General features: G+C 42.8%; 1 pseudogene; it reads right to left on the bottom strand.

Annotated features, from left to right (window-relative positions):
• Positions 1 to 10138: 10138 nt before the first annotated feature.
• On the bottom strand, positions 10139 to 11094 carry LOC130857494 (tRNA methyltransferase 10 homolog B-like; annotated as a pseudogene).
• Between the last annotated feature and the right edge of the window lie 201 nt (positions 11095 to 11295).

Raw genomic sequence — 11295 nt, 5'->3', positions numbered from 1 at the left:
CTCTTTGTCTGGCTTCTTTCACTCAGTATAATTATTTTGAAATTAACCAGTATTGTGTGTATCAAAATAGTTCCTTTTTAAAAATTGCTGAGTAGTATTTCATTGTACCATAATTTGTTTATCCATGCATCTGCTGATGGACATTTGAGTAGTTTCCAGTTCAGGGCTATTAAAAAATAAAGCTGCTGTGAATATTTGTAGACAAGTCTTTGTATGGACAAAGTCTTCCCTTTTTCTTAGGTAAATACTTAGGAATGGAATGGCTGGGTCATATGGTAGTTGTATATTTAATTTTTTAAGACACTGCCCAACTACTCTTCCCAAGTAGTCTTACCCTTTACATCCGCATCAGCAGCGTGTAAGAAAGAGTTCCAGTAACTCCTCTCCAACACGTGCTATGGTCACTCTTTCATTTTAGCCATTCTAAAAGGTGTGTAGCAGCGTGGCACTGTGGTTATAACTTGCATTTCTGTAATGACTAATAATGTCGAGCATATTTTCATGTACTTATTTGCCATCTGTATATCTTTTTTTGGTGAAGTGTGTTCAAATCTTTGGCCCATTTTTTAAATTGACTTTTTTACTTCCTAGTTATTAAGATTTGTATTTTTCCCATAATCAGATATTTGTGATTTGCAAATATTTACTCTTAGTCTGAGGTTTGTGTTTTCATTCTCTTGACAGTGTCTTTTAAAGAGAAGAGGCTCTTAATTTTGATGAAATCTGACACAATTTTTTCTTTTATTAATTATGCTTCTGGTGTCTTATCTAGGAAATCATTGCCTAATCTGATGTCATAAAGATTTCCTCCTACATTTTCTTCTAGAAATTTTATAGCATTAGGTTTCACATTTAGATCTACGATCCATTTTGAATCAATTCTTGTATATGATGGGAGGTATGAATTGAAGTTTATTTTAAAATATGCAAGAAGCATATGAATGTCCAATTGTCCCAGCACCATTTATTAAAAAGATTACCCTTTCTCCACTGAATTTCATACCTTTGTCAAAAATCAGTTGACCAAGTATATGTGGGTTTACTTCTGGACTCTCTAGTCTACCAGAATACTGTTTTAAATTTTTTTAATTTTTTTTTATTGTGGTAAAATATATATAACAGGAAAGTTGCTATGTTAACCATTTTAACATATACAATTGAGTGACATAACATTCACAATGTTCAACCATCATCACTATTTTTTCCAAGATGAACATTGAAAAAGATCTCACTTTTTTCTTGGGAAAAAACTTGGAAATTTTGAATTGCATTCCATCACACACCCAGATTTGTTTTAATATAATGTTGATGCTTCAGAAAGATAAACCGTATTTAGCCTGTAGCTTTGTGTGGATTGCACGGCACCCCTCCCTCCCTAGGTTGTGCAGACTCCAATTTGAGAATCTCAGAGGAAATCAGAATTTACAGGGACCTCAGAGGTCACGTAGAAGCGCCCCTTCGTTTTACAGATGTGAAAACTGAGAAGCCAGATCACACGCTGGTAAATGACAGAGCCAGCTGAGAAATAAGAAAGGCTATTTTTGTGCTGCTGAGGGTTTTGGACCAAATCTTGACCACCTCCCTCTACGAGAGCTGGCTTTGGTGAAATGAACTCTCCCCTCTGCCTCAGGGCAGAAGAGGAAAGCAAAGGCCATCTTCCTCAGAGGACTGACCTGAGACTTTAACCAAGGGATAAAAATACCTCAAAGTCAACAACAGGGGGCAACCAGGGACAGAAAAGCACAGCTACTCGGGATTTCTAACAGAAGAAAGGCAGCCTCTGGGTAGAGAATGCTCAGAGTTCCCACAGGAGGCCAGGCTGGCACTAGACAGCCATTCGTGCTCTCCGGAACTGCAGATTTTCAATGCAAAGAGAGAACAGTCCCCCTAATGGACCCGGTTGAAGAAGGCAGCCTCACTTCTCCTAATTCTGCACTATTGCTGTAGGGAGTTCCTTTCCCCCAGACACTGGGAATCTGATCTGATCTATCACAGTTTCCCAGTATCCTCAGACGTCGTTAGAAACCATGACCCAATCCCTCACCAGCCCGGCTCATACACGCAGATTTTCGGAACAGGAAAGGCGCAGGGCTTCCTTCAACAACAATTGTAATATCAGCGGCTACCTCTCGGCTGAGACGTACGATGATACTGGGCGTCATTCTAAGCACTTTTCATACTTTATCAGAACTCCTTGCCATGAAGACTCTGGAGGCACAGAAGAAGAAATGGAGGCACAGAGAAGTGAAATACGTTGCCAAAAGCCACACAGCTCGCCGAGCCTGTCTGTGTCCAGAGGCCTTAACAACCACAACACAGTCATCTCTGATCAAGACTGTCATCTGAGAGAGGCTCCCCTGACCTCTGCTAACCGAATTTACGGAGCTGGTTGTGAAAGGTCGATGGCCCTGCTGAGCAGAGCTGCTGAGCGCGCTGGTGGCCGCTTGGAGAAGGGAGTGGAGGGGAGGCCCGGCCTCCTGGTGGGCTCTGAGTCACACAGGTCAGCGGGGGCTGGCCCGCTCAGCCTGTCACCCTCAGCTGTCTCTGCACACGGAGCCGGGGCTTGGAGATGGGCACTGCAATCTATAAGCTCTCGGGCAAAATCAACTTTCAGGTGAAGAAAACCCACATACCCGGTAGGTTCCCCTTGCTTCTGAGAGACTGGCGGCCCCCGGGGCCACCGAGAGGATTTGTCTTGACTTTGGTTCCGTTGTCTGTGCCTTTGATGTTACAGAAGGACCCAGCTGGCCTTCAGGGCTGGGGCTAAAAGCTTCAGTGGGGCCTGCTGTTTGGGTTTCTTGTCATCTGAGTTTGTTTTAAGCCAGCTCACAAGTAAGCTTTATTTCTTGTAGGCCAGTGTGCTTTCAAATGTTGCATGAGTTAAACAAAGAGTGGTGACAGCAAAGTTCTGCAGCTTCTTTCTATTACAGGACAGCTCAGGAGGTTTAATTTTCCATAACAGATGGAACAGGAACTCCAGCATTATTTTGACCAGTTATAAATATCAAAGACATGTGTTTTGCCAGCCAGATTCTCCCTAAAAGGATTCAAGGACCTCCAGGCGTTAGTCCTTGGCTCCCAAGTCTTTCTTGAGAAGCAACAGAAAATGCATTCGGGCCCGCAGTGTAGACAGGGAATGGTGGGAAGTGTCTGGTTATAGGGGGGCACCTGTATAAGCAGGGGACTTTCCAATAGCTTCAAAAGTTGGTAGATCTTTATTAGCAACAAAATCTAAACCAGGGTTTAACAAATTAAATAATATGTAAAAGAGGGGGATCTCCCACTTTTCTCTTGCCAGTGACTGATAGCTTTCCCATTTTGAGGCTGGTAAAGGCCTCTGCAAGGTTGGCAGGGAGCAAGAGGATGCTCACTGTGTGTGCGTGTGTGTGTGTGTTTAGAGTGAGAAGGGCTGCAATGGACGCAGAGAGGAATTCTACCTGGTTTTAAGCCATGAGCTGTCTTGTTTCTTGGCATGAGCAGCGAGATGCCGGTCTTTATGCTAAGCTATGGAAAATGTTGCCAGGGCTGTGTGTCTGGTGCGTGACCACATTATTACTATTATCTAGAGGTTCTTACAAAGCCAAAAAGTGGTTGTATTTCTAGAATAGCTTGCCTGGTCCTCAGGCAAAGCACTGCCATGTTTGATCATATCTAAGACACCATCAATTGTGATGCTTTATGAACTTCTAAGAAAGGAAAATGCTGTCAACAATATGATATGCCAGCCATTGCAAGACAGATGCTCATTTCAGAGATGTTTACATGTTTTAAAAAAGTGCCTTTTAGTATAGATGAAATTTCGTAGATAGCCTTCTGAAGTTCCTTCTGGTCTTAAAATCAGTGCTTCCTCATAAGAGAACTCCCATCCCATTAAAACTCCATTTATGAGAAGTGGATAAAACTTTCCCAATGCTTGGGTCTTGCTTTCCCCTTTTCCAAGGATGCTTTTCATAAAAGGAAATAGTAGGCCTGCTATAGGCCTGACATTATAGTGATAGAGATTAAAATTAATTATGAATGAGAAACAAAAATACATCAAAAGAGAAAATGTTTCCTAATGTCATTAGTGAATTTCCTCCTAAACTAGCTCATAGAATAGTTGACTAGCACACAGCTCTCTAATTTGATTTGCCTGTGTGGGTTTATTACCATATAGACACATAAATAATTGTCATTATTTATGTCAGTCTAGTTCTCAGATAAGGGAGAGCTGTGGAGCTTTCAAAAAAAAAAAAATGGTGCACAACCTTGGAAGGGAAAACTATGGAATAAGAGATTGAAATGTATCCCTGCACTTTGCTCCACGCTCATGTTTCTTGGCTTCTCTATGACACGTGCCAGGGCTGACCTAATAGTTTTCTTGAAACTCTCTCCTATCTTGACTTTCTTTCCCACACCCTTGCTTCTTTCTCCTCTTGCCTCTCTGAATTTTACTTCTCAGTCTTCTTCAAAGCACCCCTTCAATATCAGTGATCTTTCCTTATCCTCGTTCTTCCTATAGTAGGAATAGCTGCCACTTTGTGTGAACTCCTATTCTAGAGCATTCCAGGACTTAACATGTTATATCTTTTTAAGGCTCACAGGAGCCCAGGGAGGCTCCATTATGCCCTCTGATCACAGAGGGTAACTTGAGCTTCAGAGTGGGCTAGCAACTTGTGTAAAGCCTCACAGCTAGTAAGAGGTGGGGGCAGAGTTCAGATCTAGACTGTCTGACCAACAAACCACACTCTTTCCAGTAGGCACTCTGCCTCTTAGATGGCTTTCAGTCACACCCAGATCTTCCCATACAACATAATAAGCTACCTGACTCCCCATCTCCAACCCCATCTCAGCTCTCCCTCCTGAACTGCAGACTCACGTACCCAGCTGCTTACTGGACATCTTCCCTCATACTCCACTGACACCTGAATCTCAAACTGCCCAGAGCTCGCCCATTCATCTTTTCCACCAGCGTCCTTACCTTATGAAAGGCATCACCTGGGAGTCATCATAGGGTCCTCTCTCCCCATATCAAAATCCTGACAAACCTAGTCGTATTCGTTTGCTAGGGCTGCCATAACAAAACACCACAGGCTGGGTGGCTTAAACAGCAGAAATTTAGTGTCTCCCAGTTCTGGAGGCTAAAAAGGTGTCGGCAGGTTTGGTTTCTTCGGAGGCCTCTGGTCTTGGCTTGTAGGTGGCTGCCTTCTCACTGTGTCCTCACATGGTTGTCCCTTGGTCTGTGTGTTGTCTGTGTCCTCATATGGTCTTCTTAGAGGATCATCAGTTATATTGTATAAGGGTCCACCCATATGACCTCACTTTATCTTCATTACTTCCTTAAAGGCACTATCTCCAAATACAATCATATTCTGAGGTACTGGGGGTTAGATCTTCAACGAATGAATTTGGGGAGAACACAATTTATCTCATAACACTAGCTTTTAGGCATCTCTCAAAGTTGACTTTCCATCTTCATCTCCACAGTCAGCCTTTTTTTTTTTAATTTATTTTTGATTGTGTTGGGTCTTCATTGCTGTACATTGGCTTTCTCTAGTTGCGGCGAGCAGTGGCTACTCTTCGTTGTGGTGCATGGGCTTCTAATCTTGGTGGCTTCTCTTGTTGCGGAGCACGGGCTCTAGGCATGTGGGCTTCAGTAGTTGTGGCACATAGGCTCAGTAGTTGTGGCACACGGGCTTCGTTGCTCCGCAGCATGTGGGACCTTCCCAGATCAGGACTTGAACTGGTGTCCCCTGCATTGGCAGGCGGATTCTTAACCCCTGCCCTACCAGGGAAGTCCCTGAAGCAAGTTTTTAATTCATGTCCTTCCTGAAATCTTGCTGGTTCCCCATCCACTTGCCATCCTGCTACGGGAAAGATGTTTTGTTTTGTTTTGTTTTATAATAGAGAACTGATTTTATCACACTTCTGCTTAATATATTTCCATTGTTTTCCATTGCCCTCTGATTTGGCTTTTCAGGATCTCCCGCTCCTGAATCCATCTAGCCTCACAGCCCTCCTGAGGTCAGTCACTGAGCCAGCATCACTTTCTCCGTCCAGACTCCATCACTCACGTACATGTGACGCTTCTTCTGCTTGAGTTGTCCTTCCTTACCTCCCCCGATGCCAATCTCCTAATTCCTAGACCACTTCATCTCAAGTGTCACCTCCTCCGGGAGCCTTCCGTGGCCTTCCCAGGCCGACTGAGGCGTCCGTCCGGTGCCCACCCCCCCGCACCCCCCCAGCCCCCATACTGTTACAGCACTTACCAGGCTGCAATATGAGCAATGTATCTCTTACTCGTTTCCCCCACTGAGAGCAGAGACTGAGGCTGCTTTATCCTTGGCTAGAAAAACAACTACGTGTAAAGCCCCACTCCAAATGTTCCTCTTGGGTTCTTCTTGCCTGGACACCACTTTCATAGGTAAAGTTATTTCATAATAAGGCCCCTTAAGTATTTCATAATGTAAGATCCCTCTTGAATGGGTTCCATTACTAGGCTAATCTTCAGAGAATTCTATTCGCTGGTGAATAGAGTTGTAGAAATTCTTATCTATGTGTTGCGATGTGGCTGAAAGAGCTCTTTTAGAGAGATTTACATTGGAAAACAGTTTGGCAGTTTGTCAAAAAATTAAACAGAACTACCATATGTCCCAGCAATTCCACTCCTAGGAATGAAAACAATCCAATGTCCATCAACGGATGAATAGATAAACAAAATGTGGCACTTCCATGCAATAAAATCTCATTCATCAATAAGGAGGAATGGAATTCTGATACATGCTACCACATGAATGGACCTTAAAAACATTTTGCTCTTGATTTAGTGTTTGATTGAAAAACTAGAAGATTTGTGTACTTCAGCAAGTAGGAATCTCAGGGGCTCTTAGAATTCTGCCTGCCACAAGCAGTGTCCCCCACTTCAAGGACCTAAGTATCTTAGTTCTTAAAAATTGTAAGAGTTTACCAGTGTTCATTTTATCTTAGTGACCTTAGTGAGTGGGAATACTACTACCTCTATGGACAGGAAGGGCGCCCAGCTTCCTGAGTTCACAGTCTGTCCCTGCCTCTTAGTTACTAGGGTGAGCTTGGCTGTGCTGCTCTACTTATTCAACTTCTCTGCCTCCATTTTCTCATCTGAAAAATAACATGGAGTTAATGACCATTCTTTCCTCATAGGGTTTTGATGATTAAATTATTTAATGCCTAGGGAACTCCAGACAGTGCTTGGCATGTATTGAATTGCTTTAAAAGTGATTACTTTCTAAAAAAATGCATTTTAATATGCAATTATGTAACTCAGGTATGTTAAGCTTCATATTATAAAGGGACCCACAAATAAAAATAGAATTTTTCTTAAAACAAACAAACATTGTGCTGAGTGAAAGGAGCGATACACAAAAGGCCACATACTGTATGATTCCATCGACATGGAATGTCCAAAATAGGCAAATCTGTAAGAACAGAAACACTAATCTACACTAATCTGTAGGTTAGTGGTTTCCAGGGGAAAGAGGAAGAAGGAAAAGGGTTTCCCCATCCAGGGACTGAACCCAGGCCACCGCAGTGAGAGCCCTGAGTCCTAACCACTGCACCACCAGGGAATTCCCTCAATTTTACTCTTTAAAATGGTGAATTTTTAAAATTTTATTGAAGTATCATTGATTTACCATATTGTGTTAATTTCTGCTATACAGCAAAGTGATTCAGTTATACATACATATATATTCTTTTTCATATACTTTTCCATTATGGTTTATCACAGGGTACTTTTTTTTCTTTCCGTTGTGCCAGCATGGGGGGGAGGGTCTTCGCACAACATGTGGGATCCTAGTTCCCCAGTCAGGGATGGAACCCACACCCCCTGTGTTGGAAGCTCGGAGTCTTAACCACTGGACCGCCAGGGAAGTCCACAGGATATTGAATGTAGCTCCCTGTGCCATACAGTAGGACCTTGTTTATCCATCTTATGTATGCTAGTTTGCATCTGCTAATCCCAAGCTCCCAGTCCTTCCCTCCTCCACCCCCCTCCCCCTTGGCAACCACAAGTCCATTCTCTATGTGTGTGAGTCTGTTTCTGTTTTGTAGATATATTCGTGTTGTATTTTAGATTCCTCATATAGGTGATATCATATGGTATTTGTCTTTCTCTGTCTGACTTACTTCGCTTAGTATGATAATCTCTAGGTCCATCCATGTTGCTGTAAATGGCATTATTTTATTCCTTTTATTGCTGAGTAATATTCCATTGTATTTATATACCACATCTTCTTTATCCATTCATCTGCCCATGGACATTTAGGTTGTTTCCATGTCTTGGCTATTGTAAATAGTGCTGCTGTGAACATAGGGGTGCATGGATCTTTTTGAATTATAGTTTTGCCTGGGTATATTCCCAGGAGTGGGATTGCTAGATCATATGGCAACTCTATTTTTAGTTTTTTGAGGAACCTCGTGCTGTTTTCCATAGTGGCTGCACCCACTTACATTCCCACTAACAGTGTAGGAAGGTTCCCTTTTCTCCACACCCTCTCCAGTATTATTTATAGACTTCTTTTTTTTAATTAATTTATTTATTTTATTTATGTATTGGCTGCGGTGAGGTCTTCGTTGCTGCACACGGGCTTTCTCTAGTTGCTGCGAGTGGGGGCTACTCTTCATTGTAGTGCGCAGGCTCCTCATGGTAGTGGCTTCTCTTGTCGTGGAGCACGGGCTCTAGGTGCGTGGGCTTCAATAGTTGCGGCACATGGGCTCAGTAGTTGGGCTCACAGGCTTTAGAGCACAGGCTCAATAGTTGTGGCGCACGGGCTTAGTTGCTCCGTGGCACGTGGAATCATCCCAGGGCAGGGCTCGAACCCGCGTCCCCTGCACTGGCAGGCGGATTCTTTACCACTGCGCCACCTAGGAAGTCCTATTTATAGACTTCTTAATGAAGGCCATTCTGACCAGTGTGAGGTGGTACCTCATTGTTGTTCCGATTTGCATTTCTCTAATAATTAGCGATGATGGGGCATCTTTTCATGTGCCTATTGACCACCTGTGTGTCTTCTTTGGAGAAATGTCTCTTTTGGGGGTTTTTATGGCTGCATTGGGTGTTTGTTGCTGTGTGCAGGCTTTTCTCTAGTTGCGGCAAGCGAGGTCTACTCTTCATTAAGGTGCACAGGCTTCTCATTGCTATGGCTTCTCTGGAAACATGGACTCTAGGTGCACGAGCTTCAGTAATTGCAGCATACAGGCTCAGTAGTTGTGGTGCTTGGGCTCAGTTGCTCCGTGGCATGTGGGATCTTCCTGGACCAGGGATGGAACCCACGTCCCCTGCGTTGGCAGGTGGATTCTTTTTTTTTTTTAACCTCTTTATTGGAATATAATTGCTTTATACTCTTGTACCAGTTTTTGAGGTACACCAAAGTCAATCAGCTGTATTTATACACATATCCCCATATTCCCTCCCTCCCGCAACTCCCCCCTACCCTCCCCGTCCCGGCCCTCTAAGGCATCATCCATCATCGAGTTGATCTTCCTTTGTTATACAGCAACTTTCCACTGGCTATCTATTTTACAGTTGGTAGTATATATATGTCTATGCTACTCTCTCACTGCACCACCAGGGAAGTCCCTTCTGCTCATTTTTCGATTGGGTTTTTTAAATTGTTGTTGAATTTGTATATTTTGGAAATTAAGCCCTTGTCAGTTAGGTTGTCTTTTTGTTTTGTTTATGGTTTCCTTTGCTGTGCTAAAGCTTCTAAGTTTGATTAGGTCCCATTTGTTTATTTTTGCTTTTATTTCTGTCGCCTTGGGAGACTGACCTAAGAAAACATTGGTATGATTTATATCAGGGAATGTTTTACCTATGTTCTCTTCTAGGAGTTTTATGGTATCATGTCTTATATTTAAGTCTTTTTTTTGTTGTTGTTGTTGTAGTTTTAGGGCTAATTCATTGTTATGTACACTCTTTAGTTAGTCAACATGTATCTGGGCACTTCCTGTAAGCCAGGCACTATGGGAGATACAAAAGAGCATAAATGTGGTCCCTGTTAGTAACTCCTATCCCAGTGAAGAGCCAAGATGTCAAATAAAGGCAAATGAGTACCACCACCATCCTCTCTGCTCTGCTCTTTGGTCAAGGCAACTCCAGCAATTTCACCTCCTGCAGCTGCAATCAGGCTGTCCATTCTACTGAGTTCTGAAGAACATAGACTTTTCTGGAAGAAACTCCCTTCTTCAATGCTTCAGGCCAGTTTTGAGTCTCAAAGTAAGTGGACAGGATATCAAACACTTGATTGATGGGCAATATCTCTGAATGATATTTTTCCCATTCTGGCATCTGACCATATATTCCTGGATTGGTAAGCGAGCAGTCTTGACAGAGTGTTCTTGGGCCCTTTGAAATGTCACCTTCTTCTGAATGCTTTCGTCTGCAAGTCCACCAAGTATGTAAATTTTGTTTAGATCCACATCTTCAAGAGCATATTCTGAGTCAGGAGTCAGGTACACAAGGGTTTCCAGAGGAAGTAAACTAAAGCAGTCTTCTTGTGTTATGTCTAGCGGATAACTAGAAAATCCATCATTCATCCTCAAACACTCTTCATACAAGGGACTGTCTATGGAGAATCCAGTGAGGCAGATCCAAAATGGCCTGTCAGCCTTTTTATTTGAGCCATACAACCGTCGGATCTGTCCAGCCAGTCTATCTAATTCCTTCTTAGACATGTGATGGGTCATACTCAAATCGATACAGAGTCTTGGTCCTAAATGTTTGGCTTCCAAAAGTCTTTCCTTGGTTAAGGATCTCAGAAAACGTTTGCTGTGCTGGGTGTAGATGCCTGAATTTTCTACACGGTTGGCTTTCCTTCTTTCTTTTGCTTTTCTTCTTTTACTCTTCTTTGCTGCAACTATCTTTTCCCAGTGTCTCTGTTTTCTTTGGACATTTTTTGAGCACCACACTGCACTGCCTGTAGGCTGGGTCTCCTCTTGATGCTCACATTCCACATCAGTCTGTAGAAGCTGGAAGCTTTCAGAGACTCCATCTTCAGCTGTGTCCTCTAGGGTGACTTCTTGCTCCTGCAGCACATGCAACTCTGTTTTTTGAGCACTCCCTTCCAATTTCCAGTCCATGTGCTTAGTCCTCTGTCCTTTTCACCCAGATGAGGAAAAGGCACAATTATGTGGGACGTTGCATTATTTCACTTACAGAGGTATTTCCCTGGACCCTTCACTTCACTAAGCGGCAGTGATCATATATGTCTTTAAGCCATAAAATGGTGAATTTTATATTATGTGAATTTTTTTTTCTTTTTTTTGTCTTCTTTCTTATAT

The sequence above is a fragment of the Hippopotamus amphibius genome, chromosome 7, assembly GCF_030028045.1.
Source record: "Hippopotamus amphibius kiboko isolate mHipAmp2 chromosome 7, mHipAmp2.hap2, whole genome shotgun sequence".
Classification (NCBI taxonomy): domain Eukaryota; kingdom Metazoa; phylum Chordata; class Mammalia; order Artiodactyla; family Hippopotamidae; genus Hippopotamus; species Hippopotamus amphibius.
This window is presented reverse-complemented; position numbering and strand designations above follow the sequence as displayed.